Here is a 20,000-nt window from a genome sequence, read left to right as displayed (position 1 = left end):
GGCTTTGTGCTGATGGTCCTAATCGTATTCTATAGCCCAGTCCAAGGAATCTGAGGTTTCATACTGTTTCTTGGCTGACTACCAAACAACAGTGTGTCCGATTTGAGATCATGAAATTTTGTAGATGAGATATTGATAAAAGGGAGATAGAGATGGCTTGAAAATGTTCTTCGCATCTCATGGGAGAAAAGTACTTGATAGTACCATTTGGGCTTCTGCGCCACCAAAAAGGTTGGAAGATCCAGACCTGCTGAGATGAGCATTGAGGAGGGAGGCTGGAGATTTGTGGCGGATCAAGCACAGCAAGGGCATGAATAGTAGAGTTTCACATTGATGATGATGATTGATAATGATGATGAGTGATGATAGTGATGGTGAGGTTCTTAAGGCAAATTAATAGACAAACCTCCCAAAAATAACAATCCATATATTTAAATCTGTAAGCCAATAGTAGAAGAGCTATTATACAGTTCTGTAAAAAAATTCAATAAACGTGTAAAACAAATACATCAAAATATTTACATAAGCCATGCATTTTTATTTTCTATGACGTTTGCAATACCAAACTAAAATCCTAAACAAGGAAATGAAACATGATACCAACTAAAAGAACACTTAGGATGCTTTCTGAAACATAAAAGCACACCAAATTAAAAGTTTGTGGATTGACAAATATGTAAAAATGTATCTCACAGACTTGGTCTTAATAACCAAACCATAAAGAGAAAATTTTAGGGATAATGATAAACCAATAAAAGCTTTCAGATAATAGCCAACAGCAGGTGGCCCTGATTTGTGATTACTAGTTAGTAACAAACTACTAAAACTTCTAATAACCGAGGGAAAAAAGTAACATTTAACTAAAGGCCTTCAGTATCAATAACAGTATTCAGGCAGCAGCCCTTCAAAAAATAAGAATTAGAGCAATTCTGTAGAGTCGCGGACGTTATTCATTAAACCTCCAAAGGCTGCAAAAGCCGAGTTCCAATTACCTCGTCAAGATTATTCTGATGCAGACATTCAAAGGAGAAATCCATGAAACGATCCAGACGACTAATACCTGCAGATACGTAGCAGATGCAAGTATCTCACAATGGGAGCTTCCGAAACCAATCAGGAATTTCGGCTGTGTCTCGGAAATGGCCCCCGTTTGTCCATACCTCCCGTGAGAATGCAGTAATGAAATGATCATATCGAATGATTAACTGCAAAACTCTGTAAGCTTGTCAAGGTTCACTGATTTGACATATCAAGGTAATTTGTATTGAATCGTGACGTAAAATTTAATGTAAATAATCTTAACTGAATGAATTTAGGGATCCTTAGAGATTCTAGAGAATCCCAAACTACTTATTACGAATGCCATCATATTGTTTCACTGAAATGAGCCGTCTCCGTAAACAAATGGAGAGTCGTAACGTTCATATTTTTTCTTATATAATTGCAATATACTTTTCTTTTGACCAATGAAGATTATATAATTCAAATACCCATTGCTGCCTAAGAATGCTCAAATAAGAGGAATTCAGTGCATAAAAATGCTTGAGATAAAAAAAGTAACTTTTTTTCCTTGTTTACCATTTTTTTTTATTTAGAAATTTAAATATGATTTCGGTTAAGTTCCGCGGCATTCGAAGTCATACTCTTTAAACGATATAGCTTTCTGCCCATGATGTTATTGGACTTTCGAGTAGCATATCTTTTATTGTCATTATTTTTCAACAGAACACATTTCCCTGAGGATCTTTGCCTGTAAATATTTATGTCTGAGAAGCACATATTAGGATAATAAGAATCATCTGCAAAATATCCCTAAGTGGTTGTAGGAACATTGTTATGTGTGCGCGTTTATAATTTCGGTATAACTTCAATACATTATGAAGAAAGTGTATAAAGATACGGATGATAATAAGGAGGCCACGTTGAAATATTTACGTAGTTTCAAATCACCCCTTTAACTCTCTTCACCCTAACGTTCGCCATGAACATAACTGCTTTAAAATACCCTCGTAATTCAGCCAACTTCTTGGATACTAGCATGACTAAAATATACAATAACGCAAGGAGAGAGTAGTGTCTGAAAATAACGTATCAGTAGATGACCCCGTTGATGAGATCATTCGTCCGTAACTCACTAGGATATGCACTTAAATCCTTTTTCTTCGTATCATCTGCTGGAATATTGATGAGACGAACCTTCGTGGAGAAATGAAAAGCGCAGGGTGGGAAGTGGGCTAAAGATAGAATTAATAATTTTAACTCCCCCCCCCCCAATTCTTTGCACCTCATTCAACCTAGAATTTAATTTGAGGTTAAGCACCGCGCCGAAGAAGAGGATCTACTGAGTTTTACATAGCACAGTATTGTATGATTAATATAACTGTCATTCGTTTTATATATTATGTTAGGTTACGAAGGCACGAATACCTAGCAAGGAATTAGATAAATGACCAGCAATAAACCATTTTCTTTTCTAAAGTAAAGTCTGAAAAATTTGAAGATTTCAAATACACAATAACAATAAACCAATCTCGGAGAATTCAAGGAAGTTGAATAAAGTAAAGGATCAGTTGTAAGCTTCAGAGTTCCAACAGATAATTAACGTGAATGTTTCAAAGATAATCCCGAAGCTTTAATCTGAAATGCAGACTGGTAAACCTCACCTGTTATACGCCAAGGCCACAAAAGCAAGGCTTCATTGCCTCATCAAAACGATCCAGATATATACACTCAAGGTAGACATCCATGAAACGATTGGCCGACTTATACCAGAGAGTACTTTGTTTATGTGTGTGTCTCACAAAGAGACTATCCAAAGACAATCAGGGAATTCAGTAATATCACAAAATGACAAAGGTTGCCCTTAGTTGCTGTTCAGTCAGCACAGTAAGCCATTGTCATCGATAGCTAATGAACTGAAACATTACGAGACCTTGTCAAGAACGGCTGTATTGATCGATTCAAGTAAACAGAGAATGATATAGCACAAATATAATTTTTTTCAGCATAGATTTAGTCATAATAGTATGAAAAATAACGAAGAAATGAGATGAAGTCAAAAACTAAAATGTGAACTGTAGAAAATCTAAATCAAGGATTGCATGTACCTTTAACTTTTTAATCACAGGTAAATATTATGTAAAGAAGTGAATGTCAAAGTAGATAATTATAAATGATTTACGCCAATCAAAACATGAAGACCACAATTTCAGCGGGAAACTTATTGTAAAAAATACGTGTCTCTCAGCTATCATAATTTCTAACAAATAATGAACCTTAGATTTTCAGAAACATTATATCATTCGATCTTATCTTTTGCTTATCAGTAAAACAAGGAAAAAATCTTAATGCCTTTTATCTTTAAGGAATTGATTTGTGTTTTTCTTTTGGATGGAGAGAAAGTAATATACGTTAGGGGCATAGATTGTGACGGAAAATTTGAATTAGTATCTGAAATTAATATTTAGAGTAAGCAGAAAGTCCAAATATACAAAATATTCCTTTTCATACTCTAGTGCAAAGGGAGGCAATGAATATCTTTGGGCATCCGAAATAGACCAAACGCAATGAATTTTGCCAGGGAACTGGACAATTTATGTGAGCCACCGGCGAATGGCCTAATCCATCGTCTCACTTCGCCATAAAGATTTAAAAAGATTAAACCTCTACTTCGCTAGTTCATTCAGCCAAAAACGCTGTGGCAAAGTCAGAAAATGTTCTCTTGTCTTATATATACCACTATAATTATTATTCATATTTTTTTTTATTTGCTGATATAGAGAGAGTAGGTAGTCTAATTATGTAAGTCCTGCCTCCGCAGTACGAAGGTTAATTAAAAAAATATATATTTATTATTGAAAAAGTACTTTAGAGAAACATATTGTACCTTTCTCGTCTCAAACACAGATTTCAAAATTTACAACTTAGGCAGAAAACAACTGTATATTGAAACTATGTCAGTGAAAAATGAACTTGCCCTTCGATTATAAATCAAGTTCACTATCTTCATCTATACATAGAACATGAAAATATTTTCATTCAGATTAGTAAATTAAACTTGATCTCAGTGTATAAAAATTAAGTTTTATCAGAAAGAAACATTTCTTCACTAATGAAAAAATGAAATAAATACCGTTCGAATAACATTAAATCGTTGAATTTACCGAGCAAATTAGAGAAGAGAAGTGGCCCCAGTCCTTATTTAATTGCCAGGGATAAACTTGGATAACTTTCGATAGTTTATGAAACTAATGGTATTCGCGTATGTATTACCAGAAGGAATTCCCTTTATAACTTGAGTTTACTGATAAAAGATACTTGTCTTCTAGATTTTCCAAGCTGGGTATTATAATTTGTATGTTGCATATTTGATCAACTGTAACCTGTTTCCGGGTATATAAACAGTTCCAGTGAAAATCACGACTATAGTCAATAGGAAGTTAATCGTTTCACTGCTTATTCAAGAATGAAACTCCCATGCAGGATACTTCCCTGATGTCAGCAATACCATACTTGTAATGAAGGTTCAACATACTCAGTGGATCTCTTGCAACCGCCTACCCCCCACCCCACCCCCAACCAACGACCCTTTATAAGTCTGTAGAGAAATAATTGCCTTGAGGTCTGAGACAATGAGTAATGCTGATTCATTCTTCTAAGGTTTCTGAGAGACAATACATAATTAAAAACGACATCCCATAATACCACAAGGTTGCAAAATCTCGAATCTAATTGCCTCTTCAACACGATCCTTTTGCAAACATTCAAGTCAGAAACCCATGTAACGATCCGGTAAAGTAATACCAGCAGATGCGCTGTGGATGTGAGCATCTCACGTAGGGAACATCCCATTCCAATCGGGAATTTCGATGGAAATAACGTCATCGAATAACATCATGGAATAACATCATGGAATAACATGGTCTGAGCGTGAGACAGTAGATAGAGCCACTAAAAAATCCGTGATGGGGAAGAATCGATTTTTCATACTAACAAATATATATGTAAAATAAATGCTTACGAAACATATGTGAAAAAGGATGTAAAATTGTGCATATCAGTTTTCACTGTAACATTCGGAAACAGAATGAGAAATTAATATTTTTCAAAAAAGAGCTTTGTCTTTGGACATAAGTTTAGGATATTATAATAGAAAAAGTCACAAAGTTAAATAAAGGACCTTTAACACTCAAAAATTTGTAACATTATGTATGAGTTTGTTAAAATAGGTCAAGAATGTTCGAAATAAATATAGTAATGTGGGATTCCCGTGTAAACTATACGTGCTCTTTAGGTAGATTTAGATACTGTTTCTAGAAAGAAGCATTTATAAAAAATACTAAATTATTAATTAATTAGCTTTCCATTTGACACAAGGATAACAAATATTCAGACTTACTTCCCTCTTTCTCTGGTGAAAGATAATACTGAGAGAGAAAAATAGTACCGAGAGAGTTACCTCTTTAAAAAATGAGAACAGATTACTGTCTTGAAGAGAATGAGGGAGATTAAAGAGCTTTATGCTCAGAGATATAAGGAAATAACTTTATGTAGAATTAAGAGGGGAATTTAGAGTACTCGAACAGCAAGGAAACATGAATGATCTATAAATATATTAAAAATGTATCTTAGAAGTATTAAGGAAGGGCATAATTTTAATGTAACACCAGTATGATCAACAGATGATGACGGTATAGTAATTCAGAGATTAAGTGAAACTACCTATATCAATAGAATTAAGAGGGGGAATTTAGAGTACTCGAACAGCAAGGAAACATGAATGATCTATAAATATATTAAAAAATGTATCTTAGAAGTATTAAGGAAGGGCATAATTTTAATGTAACACCAGTATGATCAACAGATGATGATGGTATAGTAATTCAGAGATTAAGTGAAACTACCTATATCATTAATAATTCAAATTTACTATTTTTTCAGAGCATATAATGGTGTAATAAAGGTGAGGACATAATTTATTTATATGGATTTTCCCTGTTTATTCAAAAACAGTGAAAATCCATATAGGAGACTGGCTGAAATAGGATAAGCTGGTTATTGCCTTAAACGTTTTAAGGATTAAACGTTAAAAGCCTAGCTGCTTTTATAACGGATTTTCTGTGAAGCTTGACTATACATTGAATGTATAAGTCCAAATCTGAATAGGTGCATGTTTGAAATAAACGATATTATTGATAAGAATTATACAGAATTAAATAGCAAGGCCAAGGTATCATGGACTCAAAATTTCTTGTCTGAAGAAACGTTATGGATTCCCCATCACTTAAATTTCATTATTATATATAAATAATGCGAATGAAAAAAAAACATATCTTACTTAGGAAGATAACAAAAATGAGAAATGTGCCTAAACTGCTCCGCCCCTTACACTGAAGAAAAAATATTAAGAAATTTATTTTTATACAGATTGAGGGCTAATCTACCCTTAAATGCAGTGGTCTAAGGTGCTTTAGGATATTTGAGAAGACAGAGAAATTTGATAGAGAATCTCGAGAGAAATGCAGGTTTAAAACGAAATGAAAGTGGGATTTGGCAAACATGCCTATAGTTTTTTTTTTTCTTTGGCTCTCTATTTCAATAACCATATAACTGAAATAGAATAGTAGGAAAACGTTTCTAGGAACCAATTTGTGTCGCTATTGAATTGCAATCACATACAAATCACTTAATCATAAAAAAAGAGATATATCAAACATATAACGTGAATACTCAAATATCAGTTACCCAATAACAATAGAAAAAGAGGCAGTGACATATAACTTGAAATACAAAATGCATCAAAATAGAATCAAGATTTTACGGTATTTCAAAGCAATTAAATGGTTTTAATGGACACCCAAATAGCAAAAGAGGCCAGTGGTATTCCAACCTCGGCTACGGTATTCAATATTCTCTTTCGTTTCCTTCCTGGTTGACCCCTGGGGCAATGGGTCCCCAGTATTCACCAGAACATACAACGAACTGGTTTTTCACTTATTAATACGGAAAAAACATTTTTTTTTTCACAATTAACATTTTTGTTTCTAACACAAAATGGTCATTTTCATTTGGTACTTTTAAGGTATGTTAGGACATAAACATTTCCTTATGAAATGTAATTATTTATAGATTGAAAATTCCGTTCTACTTAACCATACTCAGCAAATAGCAGGAATGAAAAAACAATTTTAAGGCACCGTGTGGAGAGAGAGAGAGAGAGAGAGAGAGAGAGAGAGAGAGAGAGAGAGAGAGAGAGAGAGAGAGAGAGAGATAGACCTGAGCAAAGGGAAATCATATTAGATTAGCATCACTGAAAATCAGTCTCACTTTATATATATGAGTATATATATATATATATATATATATATATATATATATATATATATATATATATGTGTGTGTGTGTGTGTGTGTGTGTGTGTGTGTGTGTGTGTGTGTGTGTATATATATATGGGTATATATATATATATATATATATATATATATATATATATATATATATATATATATATATATATATATACATATATATATTATATATATATATATATATATATATATATGTATATATACATATATATATATATATATATATATATATATATATATATATATATATATATATATATATATTGATAGATATATAAATAATCGAAGGTAAAGCCAGAGTGTTCACCTATGGCAAGACACCCTTATGCATACTACATTTTCTTATTTAAAAATATTTCCATGTCTCATCAATTTCATTTGGGAATCAAAGCATATTTTTACCTTAGAATAAACCAAACGTGGAATATTACATCTCTGATACATACTGTACATCCCCAGATATTCTTTTATCTTTTGGAAGAGCAAAAATCGATGCAAACTCAGTGTAAGGACAAGGTATGCGAGGGCCATTGAAAGTAGAAACAGGTTCTTTTATCTTCGAAAAACCAGACAAAAGAAAAAATAAAAAAATTCAGGGAATAAGGCTTTCAGCCTTTTGTGGGATTCTGAACGAGGCTCTCAAACTACTATAGCTGTCTGCGAGGGATATTATTGGACTCTCACGCAGCATATATCTTTTTTCACCGAAATTTTCTCACAATGCGAGGTTTCCTCATGTTCCATTTTAGTCATTGTGCCTCTCTGCACAACAAAGAAACGCAGAAAATAAGGAATCTGAGGAAATAACCACCAGAGGTTGTAGCTATAGCTCTATTCGTCATAATTGCAATTCATATCATCGTGGAATTTTGTCAGAGATAACTTCATAAAAGCGAGACAACCACATAATTATGTCGTTGGGAATTTGTAAAGTGATTTCATATTTAAAACTTAAGATTTTTCTTATTATAATGGGCAAAGTGAATCTTGACAACCTTAGAAACAAATTTACAATATGACCACATAACGCTAATTCTCTTGAAAGAATAGTCACTTACCTTCTCTTCAGCGACTGTACATGGACAAGGAAATAAATGCTCACAAAGACAGACATAAGCACATGTATGCAAAAACAGAGCTTTGAATGATTTCGGCTAATTTTAAAGTATAGAAAGAATGTAAGGAACATGAATACTAATATCTCTAAAATGGTATACACTGCAGTCATAATGAATAAAATGAAAGCATAAGAATGCCGTAGCTTCTAAAACATTCTAAAACATACATATATATATATATATATATATATATATATATATATATATATATATATATATATATATATATATATATATATATATATATATAATCTGTATATATATATTATTCAGTATATACTGCAAAATTTTCTTCTGTCATGCAACTAAACCTTGAATAGTATTTTTCTTTCACAAACCCTTTCATTTCCCCAACCCACCAAAATTATTCAGGGTTCATCATTGTGGTTTGAGGGCTATATAGACCACATTCCAGGCACCAGTGGTCTTCCTATTGGCATGCTTGGAGTATATAATATTAATATAGTGATATAAGTCTCATCGCACGCGTTTTACTGTCGTTTCGTTATCTCGTATTTAGTTTGATAATAACTTCAAAACATGGGGTACGGAAAAGTGACGAAAACAGACCAGTGCTTAAGATTAATATCAAAATTTACTTGGTGCTGCATAGAGTCCGTCTCCTTCTCTGAAATATGCTGATAAATGTGAAGATAGTTACATCAGTGAACACACACACATACATACATACATACATATATATACACACATACACACATATATACAGTATATATATGTGTGTGTGTTTTGTATATACATACATATATATATATATATATATATATATATATATATATATATATATATATATATATATATATATATATATATATATATATATCTATCTATCTATCTATCTATATATATATATATATATATATATATATATATATATATATATATATATATATATGTATGTATGTATCTATATATATATATATATATATATATATATATATATATATATATATATATATATATATACATACTTTTCATATTTAAACTTTTAAACTTGCGAGAAACTCTTTCTGCAGAAAATACCAGCATCATTAAAGTCAACCCCCGTGGGCAAACACTGGGCCTCTCACCTACATAACTATTGTTTACACTCGAGTGCTTCGTGGATATCAATGCCGTCCCCTCCCCCACTACACCTTTCACCCCACTGAGCAAAACCCTTGATGGTGCCCCTCTCCTCATTCCTCCAAAAGCTTCCGAATTATTCACCCTTTTCCCCACCCGTTGCTTCTCCATTTTCTTCCTGTGACCCAACACGTCAAAGCGATCTGATCATTCTTTTCACGCTTGCTCTTTATTTTTTTCCACGTCGTCGTATCCCGACATTTCACAGCTTTTACATTTTGGTCTCTTTCCATATATCATCAATAGAGGTTCCTCCTAGCTCGGGATTTCTTGCTATAACCTCTCTTCGGTTAATCCAGAATACTAACTTTCACACCACGGCTTCCTGGATAAGGTCATGGTCATTCACGTATCAACCCAAAAGGGCATCCGAATCCGGGCCAAAATAGGTTTGATCGTGTAATAATCTTAAGCTACGGTGATTTTGATATCAGTGGGTTATTTGTGGCTTGATGGTCAAAAGAATATACACATATCATGAAAATAAAAATAGTAAAATATATATATATATATATATATATATATATATATATATATATATATATATATATATATATATATATATATATATATGTGTGTGTGTGTGTGTGTGTGTGTGTGTGTGTGTGTGTGTGTGTATACACACATACATACACACACACACATATATATATATATATGTGTGTGTGTTTGTGTGTGTGTGTGTGTGTGTGTGTGTGTGTGTGTGTGTGTGTGTGTGTGTGTGGCTTGTACATGTGTGCCTGTGATAAAGAATTGAAGATGAAAAGTAACCCACGTGCGCTTCAAAATTGTATCCCGAAAACCATGCTAGGTCTTTTCAAGTCAGACTACCTGGGATTGCGGTTAATGATATGGGTTTTATCTCTCACATCCGCCTTAAACGTTCTGTGAATGACAAGGTCTATGGGAAACTGGCCAGCTGCTTCTTTGTGACTCTACTTTTGTGATCATAAGAAAGAGTATCAAATTTGTGAATTTTGTGGTGAAAAGGTATGATGATATTTATCCAATCCAATTCTTAATTCAGATTAACTAATAGTTATATGTAAACCTATTACCAATGTAATGTTATTTTTTCAGAGGATAAACCTGTAAAAATATTTTTGGGTCTTTTTTGCATAGCCAATTTCGTGGTCAATTTGGAAAAAAATCAAGATAATTTTCTGTGTGAGTTATCTCCAAAATGTGATATGAGTAAAACGTGAAAAACGCACATAAACAGGGTGGCTATATTTATATCCAACATTTTCGTCTGGGACGATAAATTCGTTCTTTTTCTTCAGACCAGTAAGCAAATCAGTCAATATGCATATTCAGAAAATTAGTGGCAGTACAACATATGTGCTTTTCGTATCACCAAATGAAAATTTACAGACAGTAGGCATTTTGTTATCAAGGGGGAAAACAATACAGCACTCAAATGTTCATTCTGTTATCTTTATAATGGAATGATAAATTGTTTCTCTAACTCATTCCCTCGGAGCCTTTCTACCATCCAGAAATATTTATCAAATTCTGGTAAGCCACAAAATCACACTTATTGCATCTGTACTGAGGTCTATGACTCTTAAGCCTCTCAACTGCTGGTGGCTTTCCTTTCTTTGACTTCTTAATTGCCTTCCACACTTCTCTGACAGTTACTTCCACAAGTATTCCCATTCCTACATTAACACCTTCCCCTCTGTGTCATTCTACTGTGCCTCTTTTTTATCCAACGCATCTCCAAAATACTCTCTACGTTGACCCATTACTGCAGTCAGGACAGACAAAATCTTTCCATTAACATCTTTTTCTCTGTGTCTTCCCTGCCTTGTAGAATACCTATATATTCTGCGTAACCCTCATACTTCTACTGTTCTTTTTCTCACGCCTTCTTGCCTGCCAAGTTTATCATCTTGAACACCTGTACGTTTTTTTCACATCTGTTATGCGATTCCATCCCAACGATCTCTTCCTTGCATTCACTAAACCTCATAATTTCCCCAGTTCGCCCCTTTTTAATTTTACTCATTCTTCCTAGCCCCCCGTGCTAGAAGCCCTCAATAATATCCCCATCATTGAATTTCACAGACTCTCCATGTATTTCTACCTCCAAACGTTATAAATTTTTCATTAAATGCTCTCCTTGAATCCTTTTTTTATTATAACTTGCTTTCACAACATCACAGACACATTGTTACTTCTTATTCTTCAAAATAAATTTATGTGCATTATAAATTTGAAATCATCGAAACGATGATCAGAAATGCATCCAGTAACTTGCTTCCTGTAAACTGCAATACTGCATCATCTGTCACAGTCTTTTAATCACCGTTTTATCTTTCCCTAGTACAACGTTTAGTATTGTTCTTTGAAACCTTGTTTTCTAACAGTCGAGCCACTTTATCAACAAATTTTAACAAGACTTTCCATTTATATTTACTTCAGGAATTCCCTACTTACCACCAATGCCATCTCTTTTCCTGTCTCCTTCCTTTCCATTTCAGTTGCCCGAAGCAACTGCCTACGCGTTTTCCAAGATATCAAAAGGTACAGTTTCAGATACACAGAAGACATTTTCTTCCACTTTAAATCTTTCCCGTTTATGGATTTCACCTACACATTATTCATCTTTTTCTCCTGTCACAATCATTCATTCTTACAGTGTCCAGCCAAATACACTTATAATCTTTCACCATTCCTGGAAGTCCTCCTGATGCCACATGAAGTTCCAGTTCATAGCCCTACCACTTTCGGCTACCTGTAGTAGGAAGCTGATCAAGATAAAAAATAATTTTTAGTAATATGCAATATCACCCTTTTACTGTTAAATCAATGATGAATAGAAAAGTCCACAAAATCAGCCTTGACATACATACAAAGGCTCAGCCGTAGCCCATCTATAGCTCATCTATCACTATTACAGAAATGGCGCACCTCGCCTCTGTGTTGCCTGAACTGTCAAGTTTTCTGAATACGAAGGTTGTTCTATTCAAACGCTTCTTCCATTCAATTCAGCAGGGACCTTCTCAGTCCACCCACACCTCCTTGTTTCAAAAACTTCCAAATGCTATGCGCTTCACTAATCTTTGGTTCCCCTTTCTCTCCATGAGACTACACCTTCACAAACCAGTTCTTCCCAGCTTAATTCCTAGTCAGGGACGCTGTTCTTAAAGATCTTCCTCATGCTCTATCCATCTTACTCCCTTATTTTTACTAGTACTAACTTTTATCTATCAAATTTTTTCACTGCATGAACACTCTTATTCATCAGTTACTGCACTAACATCTTGTTTCAACTGCTATTTATTTTATTTAATTCAAATATAAAATCAAACCTTTTACGGATATTGGTCTCCTTCCTGCTTCACATATTCGTTGCCAATCAATATTTACATGTAGTGCTCCAACATACGACTCCTTATGGTAATTCAACAAGTATTTGACCCCCATATATACTGTATATATATATATATATATATATATATATATATATATATATATATATATATATATATATATATATATATATATATATATATATATATATATATATAATATTATTACTTCACACAGTTGTTCTGTGCATTAATACATTTAATAACAGAACCTCATTTAAACTGGAAGGTATCAAGCGGATATATTTATTCAGGAAAGTTACAAGTTTTCTAGGATTATCTGTAACTTTTCCTGAATAAATATCTCCGCTAGATACCATCCAGTTTAAATGAGGTGTTATTATTATTATTATTATTATTATTATTATTATTATTATTATTATTATTATTATTATTATTATTATTATGTATATATATATATATACATATACGGTATATACATAATACTCACACACATATATATATGTGTGTGTGTGTGCGTGTGTATGTATAACTTCAACTCAGAATTAAAAGACTCCAAAGTAAATTATATATAACAGGGGTATTCACACTAATCAGCATTCGAATGTATTTCTTCGCCGTTGATATACGAATATCATATTTTGAAGATAAAAAAAAAATTCAAAATAAGTGGATTATATTTGGCTTGATATTAAAAAGAATAGAGATATCCTATGCAAAATTGTTATATATACTGTATATGTATATGTATGTGTATATACATACACATATATATATATATATATATATATATATATATATATATATATATATATATATGTGTATATATATATATATATATATATATATATATATATATATATATATATATATATATATATACTTGTATGTATGTATATATATATATATATATATATATATATATATATATATATATATATACTTGTATGTATGTATGTATATATATATATATATATATATATATATATATATATACATGTGTGTGTGTTTGTGTGTGTGCGTGTGTGAGTGGGTGGGTAGGTGGGTGGGTGTGTATGTTTTTGTGTAAACGTGCATGAAAAGCATCTACGGTTCGCAACAGCAAAAGACTTGATTGAAAGGATACCCAGAAATGTCCAAATAGAACTGGGTATTGAACGTGAAAAAACGGGGAGCGGGCTTCCGCAGCAATGAATAGAACGTAATTTGGTTGATTTTTGACCTCTCAATAGGCGGAAGCCCAAATTCCTTCAAATGATGGCTCACAAATGTTGAAATACTGCTATTTCTCTTTTAAGAAGTCTCATAAACAGAGTCAGTTGTTTTTATGTAACCAGCCATCGGGTTACATAAAGACTGAAAGATTTGTAAGGTGAAGGGTTGATCTTAGAACTGATATGAAGATACTTTCGTCATAAAGGTGGCCTATTTCTTTTTTTTTGGGGGGGGGGGTGGGTGGGACTGTGACTTTAAGGTGAATATATAGAAAGGATTTATTTTTCATACGCAAATGCCATCAAATGACGAGAATTTCAGTGGCGAACATTAACTGCTGATATTTTGTAAATGTTCAGATGTCAGGCTTCAAAAGATTATGCTGAAGGAATGAATCATCATACTCTTAAAGGATCCTTTTTTTATCTTTTACTCAACGATTAATCAGGTGTTTGAGTTAGCGCAGAGAGACGAGCAGGCTGTTAGGGTACAGATCTTATTTGTTTAATACAGGTTTTCATAGAGCCCCACTAGCTTGTAATACTCAAAAGAGATTTTAACTGGAGTATTTATTCATCGAAAAAAAAATACCCACATAAGAAAGAACGAGCACAGTAGCTTTTTCTCAAGTAACAACAAGCACCCAGATACTGAAACAAGAATATCTATGACGATCAAAGACAGAAAATTTCATGACAATACAATTGCTCGTTACTGATAACCAACTGCCAACTGTTTCTGATTTATGGTGTTTCTTTCATTACTATATTACAAACTATAATGTCACATTAAGTTTAGAAGAAAGTAGGGTAATGCCTAGGATGATATATCTTTTATATATTTCGCTATTTCAATTTCACATTATTGCCCTGCTTTTGAGAAGCATTGAAAATTATTGATAAATTGCTGTGGAAAACAAATCCTTGTTTAAAAATCAGGAATTTTGCCTAAACATAATAAGCTAACTGACAAGTCTCAATAAGCAGATGTCAGAGACTATCCAATATGCATAACTCTTATTCACAATTAACGCTCAAGTATAATATTCGAGCTCATTAATGATGTAGTATTTTCCATCTATAATGACTTTTGACAGTTTTATATAGAAATTTGAAGCTAAACAAGGTTCCTTGATAGAGTATTCAATTTATAAACTCGGTTTGCTATAAGGATTTTTAGATCTCACGAAATAATTACTTACGTGATTTCATAATAATCAGTTATTCTGTAAATGATTATATATACTTATATATACTGTATATATTCCTTAAAGGTAATGGGTACGGACTGCTTTAGCCATCTTAGGGGGCGGAAGCTAACCCCTGGCCTTTTATCTTTTTTTTTTTTTTTTTTACAGTAGCTGCGACCCTTTACTATCGATTATAGACAAAGTACTGAATTCACTGCTTGGGCAACAGAGGCAGAATATATATATAGATATATATATATATATATATATATATATATATATATATATATATATATATATATATATATATATATATATATGTTTGTGTGTGTGTGTATGTATATATGTGTGTCTGTCTGCGTGTACTGTATGTATGTACGTATGTATGCTTGTGTTATCTACTTCCCATGTGTATGCAATTATGTTTTTGCGCGTGGTTTGTTAATGTTTAATCGGAATTACCATGGATGCGCATTGAATTGTGTTTATTGAAATAATTGTCATGTCTGTAAACGTGTACGTTTATGTAGATGTTGATGTAAGTATACCCATACAATACTCTGGATCGAAGGTACTCTTCGAAATATGTAAAATAAGGATCATCAGAAAAAAACTCAGAAAGTGAACGAAAATCTGTAACTCCAGAGACATCTCTTTTTTCTATTGTGAGCGATGAGGTGACACTGATATGAAAGAGCTGACGCTTGCAACATCGAGTGAATGCTGACCACGTTGACCCTAAGGCTTAAAGCTTAATGACCTAATTTATTTTTCCATTTCATACCTGCAATTTTTTCTCAAAAATAGATTAATGTTACGGAATTTCTAAACAAGAGAAGAAATAGGAAAGGGTCATTCAGTTTGAAATCATCTTGCCTCAAAAAGGTGTTAATTTGCAGATGTGATTGAAATCAATTATCTTTCGTATTTTCGTTTAAAAACAAGGAGACAAAATTTGTTTAGGTAAATCTCACAGAGAACTAAAATAGATATAAACGTGAGAAAAAGCATAAAATGACTTTCCATCAATTCTTCATGAAAAAAGGAAGAAAAATATTATCTCCTTTAACACCTTATTCATAAGAGTAGAAGCGAGGAAAAGGTATATGGAAAAACGAAAAATAAAAAATTTGATAAATATAAACATAAACCTGATAAAGTATACAACATGCTTTTATTTCTCTTGATAAAAAATCAATGATTTTATCATGGAGGTATATTGCTGCTTAAAGAACAAACTACAATTAAAGTTACCTACAATTACAGGAAGTCAAGAAACCAGGGCAGCATTATCGCTGACTTAAGTTTCAGATATTGCCTCATAACCAGGCGATTTTACGAGCCGTTATACAATCCGGTTATTGCCGTCATATATACAGGCGCTAAGCTCCTATTTCAGCCAATAAGCATCCATCGCGAGTCGAATTGAGCCTGATAACAGTCTTCTTTACTAACTTATAGGAGCTTTTGATTCTAGGGAAGATATTGCAGTAAATAGCATTATTTCGCCTGCCACACTTGCTTGCAGATTTCTGTCGCGATCTACATTACGTAATTCATGCTTCATTGAGACAACAGCATTGAACTGGACAGACAAAAGATGTTTATATCTTCCTCTATTACTCATTTGTTTCTATAACTGTATGTCATATTATGATCAATTGTGCATACATATATACATTTGTATATCCTTACAAATATACAGACATAAATGGCAATGTTTGATGAGTCCATCACAATGCGGTTATTGAGAGAAACACAAAAACACACACACATGGCATTTTAATCCCTCCTCTTCCAGTTAATTCTTAAATAATAGTGGATGAGGTGGTTGGATAAAATATTTGTTATGAACAATAATTTGCCTTTTCTCAATCTTTGGCAATATATATATATATATATATATATATATATATATATATTATACATACATACATACAATAATTTATATTTCTCAATATTTTATATAAATATATATATATATATATATATATATATATACATACATACATATAATAATTTATTTTATCAATATATATATATATATATATATATATATATATATATATATATATATATATATATATATATATATATATATATATATATATATATATATACTGTAAATGTATGTGTGTGCATGGGTGTGCGCGCATGTGTCCATGTGTCTGTGTGTGCGCGTGCGCGTATTTATGCGTGCATTCATAAGCGAATATCTAGGCACATTTATATGTGCATATGCACCAGCAATTGAAGGTGAGGAGATGAACCTCAATAACAGATGAAACAGAAACATTTATCGACAGAATCATCAATCCTCAAAGGGGAAAATGCAAATAAAAAAAGGACGGCTACGGGTAAAATATTACACTCCAAACTACCAGGAAACGATGGAACCATCTAGAAAAACCAGGAAACAAATGGACATACAATGGTATGGCAGCCAGATCAATTTTTTCTAGTCTAAAAGTACAAGATAAGATACCATACTAGCATGAATGTATTAATAATTGTTAGCATCGACAGGATGTTAAGGAAGGGATCATTTTTATATATCCTACGTTTAGAACAACGCGTTTTTCTACTTTATCTATGCTATTGTTTATCGATTGTCGTAATCCGGCGTGTTCTTATACACAGGTATACAAAAACAATGTGCATATTATTTATACAGATAGGTCATATAAAATTATTCACCTAACAGTTTCTAATGACTGTTCTTTTCCAAGTATATGATGTCATTTTTTATAAATCTACCTACTGCTTCCTCTTATTCCTAGTTGTTATTCTCCAATTAAAAAGATAATTCAGAGAAAAATAATGAAAAAAAGGATATTTTCCCGAAAGTGAAAGAGAAGAGTACATCTAACGTTCCCTCGCAATCAGGTTCAAACGTTAGAAAGCATTTTGGAAGCTACTGCCAATGTTTTCGAACGTGTGTTGTGTTCAATGACTAGTGCAAAATCCTCATTCGGGGAGCATGAAAAGAATAGGGGGACTATTGCAATGCACCATTCCTTTCATCTCATCCTCGTCATTCTGTTCCTGATTGATCACTTCTGGTCGCGATTTTGCTTTGATTCGAAATGTTACTTTTTGTGTATGATGGTGGGAATGTCATTCATTCTGGTAATGATGTGATCGATTGTGATTTATCATGTGTAGAGGCAGATGTTTATAAGAGATGTGCAAGAATTATTGTCACAGGCATTGTCCCTGAAATAGAAGGAAATTCGCATTGCGAGCATAATTATGATGCAGTGAAACGTTGGATTTTTATTCATTTCGGGGATATTCAAGTGGAAACGAAAGTAGAACAAATATTTCTACACCTAAAGGAACATGGATAAACAGATAAAACTACAGTTGCCTAAAACACTGAGATTACTAACCTTTTGTTGATTTCAATAGTACAATATATATATATATATATATATATATATATATATATATATATATATATATATATATATATATATATATATATATATATATATATATATATATATATATATATATATATATATCAGCTTATATCACATGATTACGTACAGAGATTACTGATACATCATGAAAAATGAAGACTTCAAAAATTTCCATCTAGAAACAAAAAGAGGAAAAAAGAAAAACCGTTGTACATTATTTCCTGGTTGGTTGATAAATTCTCCCGAAAGAAAAGAAATTTATAAATAGGGTATTACTGAAAACCTCCTTACACATGCACAACACTCAAACACATACACATACATACATACATACATACATACATACATATATACATACATACATATATATATATATATATATATATATATATATATATATATATATATATATATATATATATATATATATATATATATATATATATATATATATATATATATATATATATATATATATATATATATATATATATATATATACGCTTGCATCTGTGGGTGAAATGTGTAAGCATTTATAAATTTTCAATCTACTGTGCCATGAATAAATAAGTTAGTCATTGCATATATACAATTGTCACATAAGTATTGGTGGATAGAGAAACGTACACAAGACAGTCATATCTAGGACATTAAAACCAGGTACTCAACTTTTCCCTAACAAAAGTCGGTAAGAACTTCATAATTGTTACTTACCCTGGAGTCTGCCTCTTAAATGCAGACCTGGTTGTTGTAGGAACTTCTGCTTTCTCTGCTGTTTCTCGTAATGCTTAATTTGGTAATTTTAAATAACAAAAATTGTCACCAGAAATTTAGATTTCTTTGGAAGGTGCTGTAGGTTTCATATAGACAAACATATTTTTCTTTGATGATTTAACCGTTTTGGTTGAAATTTTGGTAGACCTTGGTTTATTCTCATGCATGGAACCCAGCAAGAAAATAGTAGAGTTTGAGCAAACGGCTAGAGGAAAAAAAAGTTTCAAAGAATTCTCTTGGAAAAGTTTCAGGCACTTTTTGAAAAAGTTTGAAAGGTCTTGAAATTTTAATATCGTTGGTAAAATGGCAGTCTTTAACGGCGTTATTCTAACATTACCCAGATGATCAAAGAATAATAATAAAAAAAAGGAGATATTCTGTTATGCTGTTAAAGAGTCCGCAAATCGCTTCGCTTACTTGCTCCACTTCG

General features: G+C 32.2%; 1 protein-coding gene across 1 annotated transcript in view; it reads right to left on the bottom strand.

Annotated features, from left to right (window-relative positions):
• The window catches only part of LOC136842514 (putative neural-cadherin 2), a 147,872-nt gene that overhangs the window by 127,797 nt on the left and 75 nt on the right, over nt 1–20,000 (bottom strand). The window contains exon 1 of the mRNA XM_067109921.1: nt 19,511–20,000. This exon is cut by the window's right edge and continues 75 nt beyond it. The gene's annotated coding sequence lies outside the window, so the exon portion shown is untranslated. The remainder of the gene's footprint in view (nt 1–19,510) is intronic.

Source organism: Macrobrachium rosenbergii, chromosome 10 (genome assembly GCF_040412425.1).
Source record: "Macrobrachium rosenbergii isolate ZJJX-2024 chromosome 10, ASM4041242v1, whole genome shotgun sequence".
NCBI lineage: Eukaryota > Metazoa > Arthropoda > Malacostraca > Decapoda > Palaemonidae > Macrobrachium > Macrobrachium rosenbergii.
Note: the sequence above shows the minus strand (reverse complement) of the source record. Positions and strands in the feature narration are given on the sequence as shown.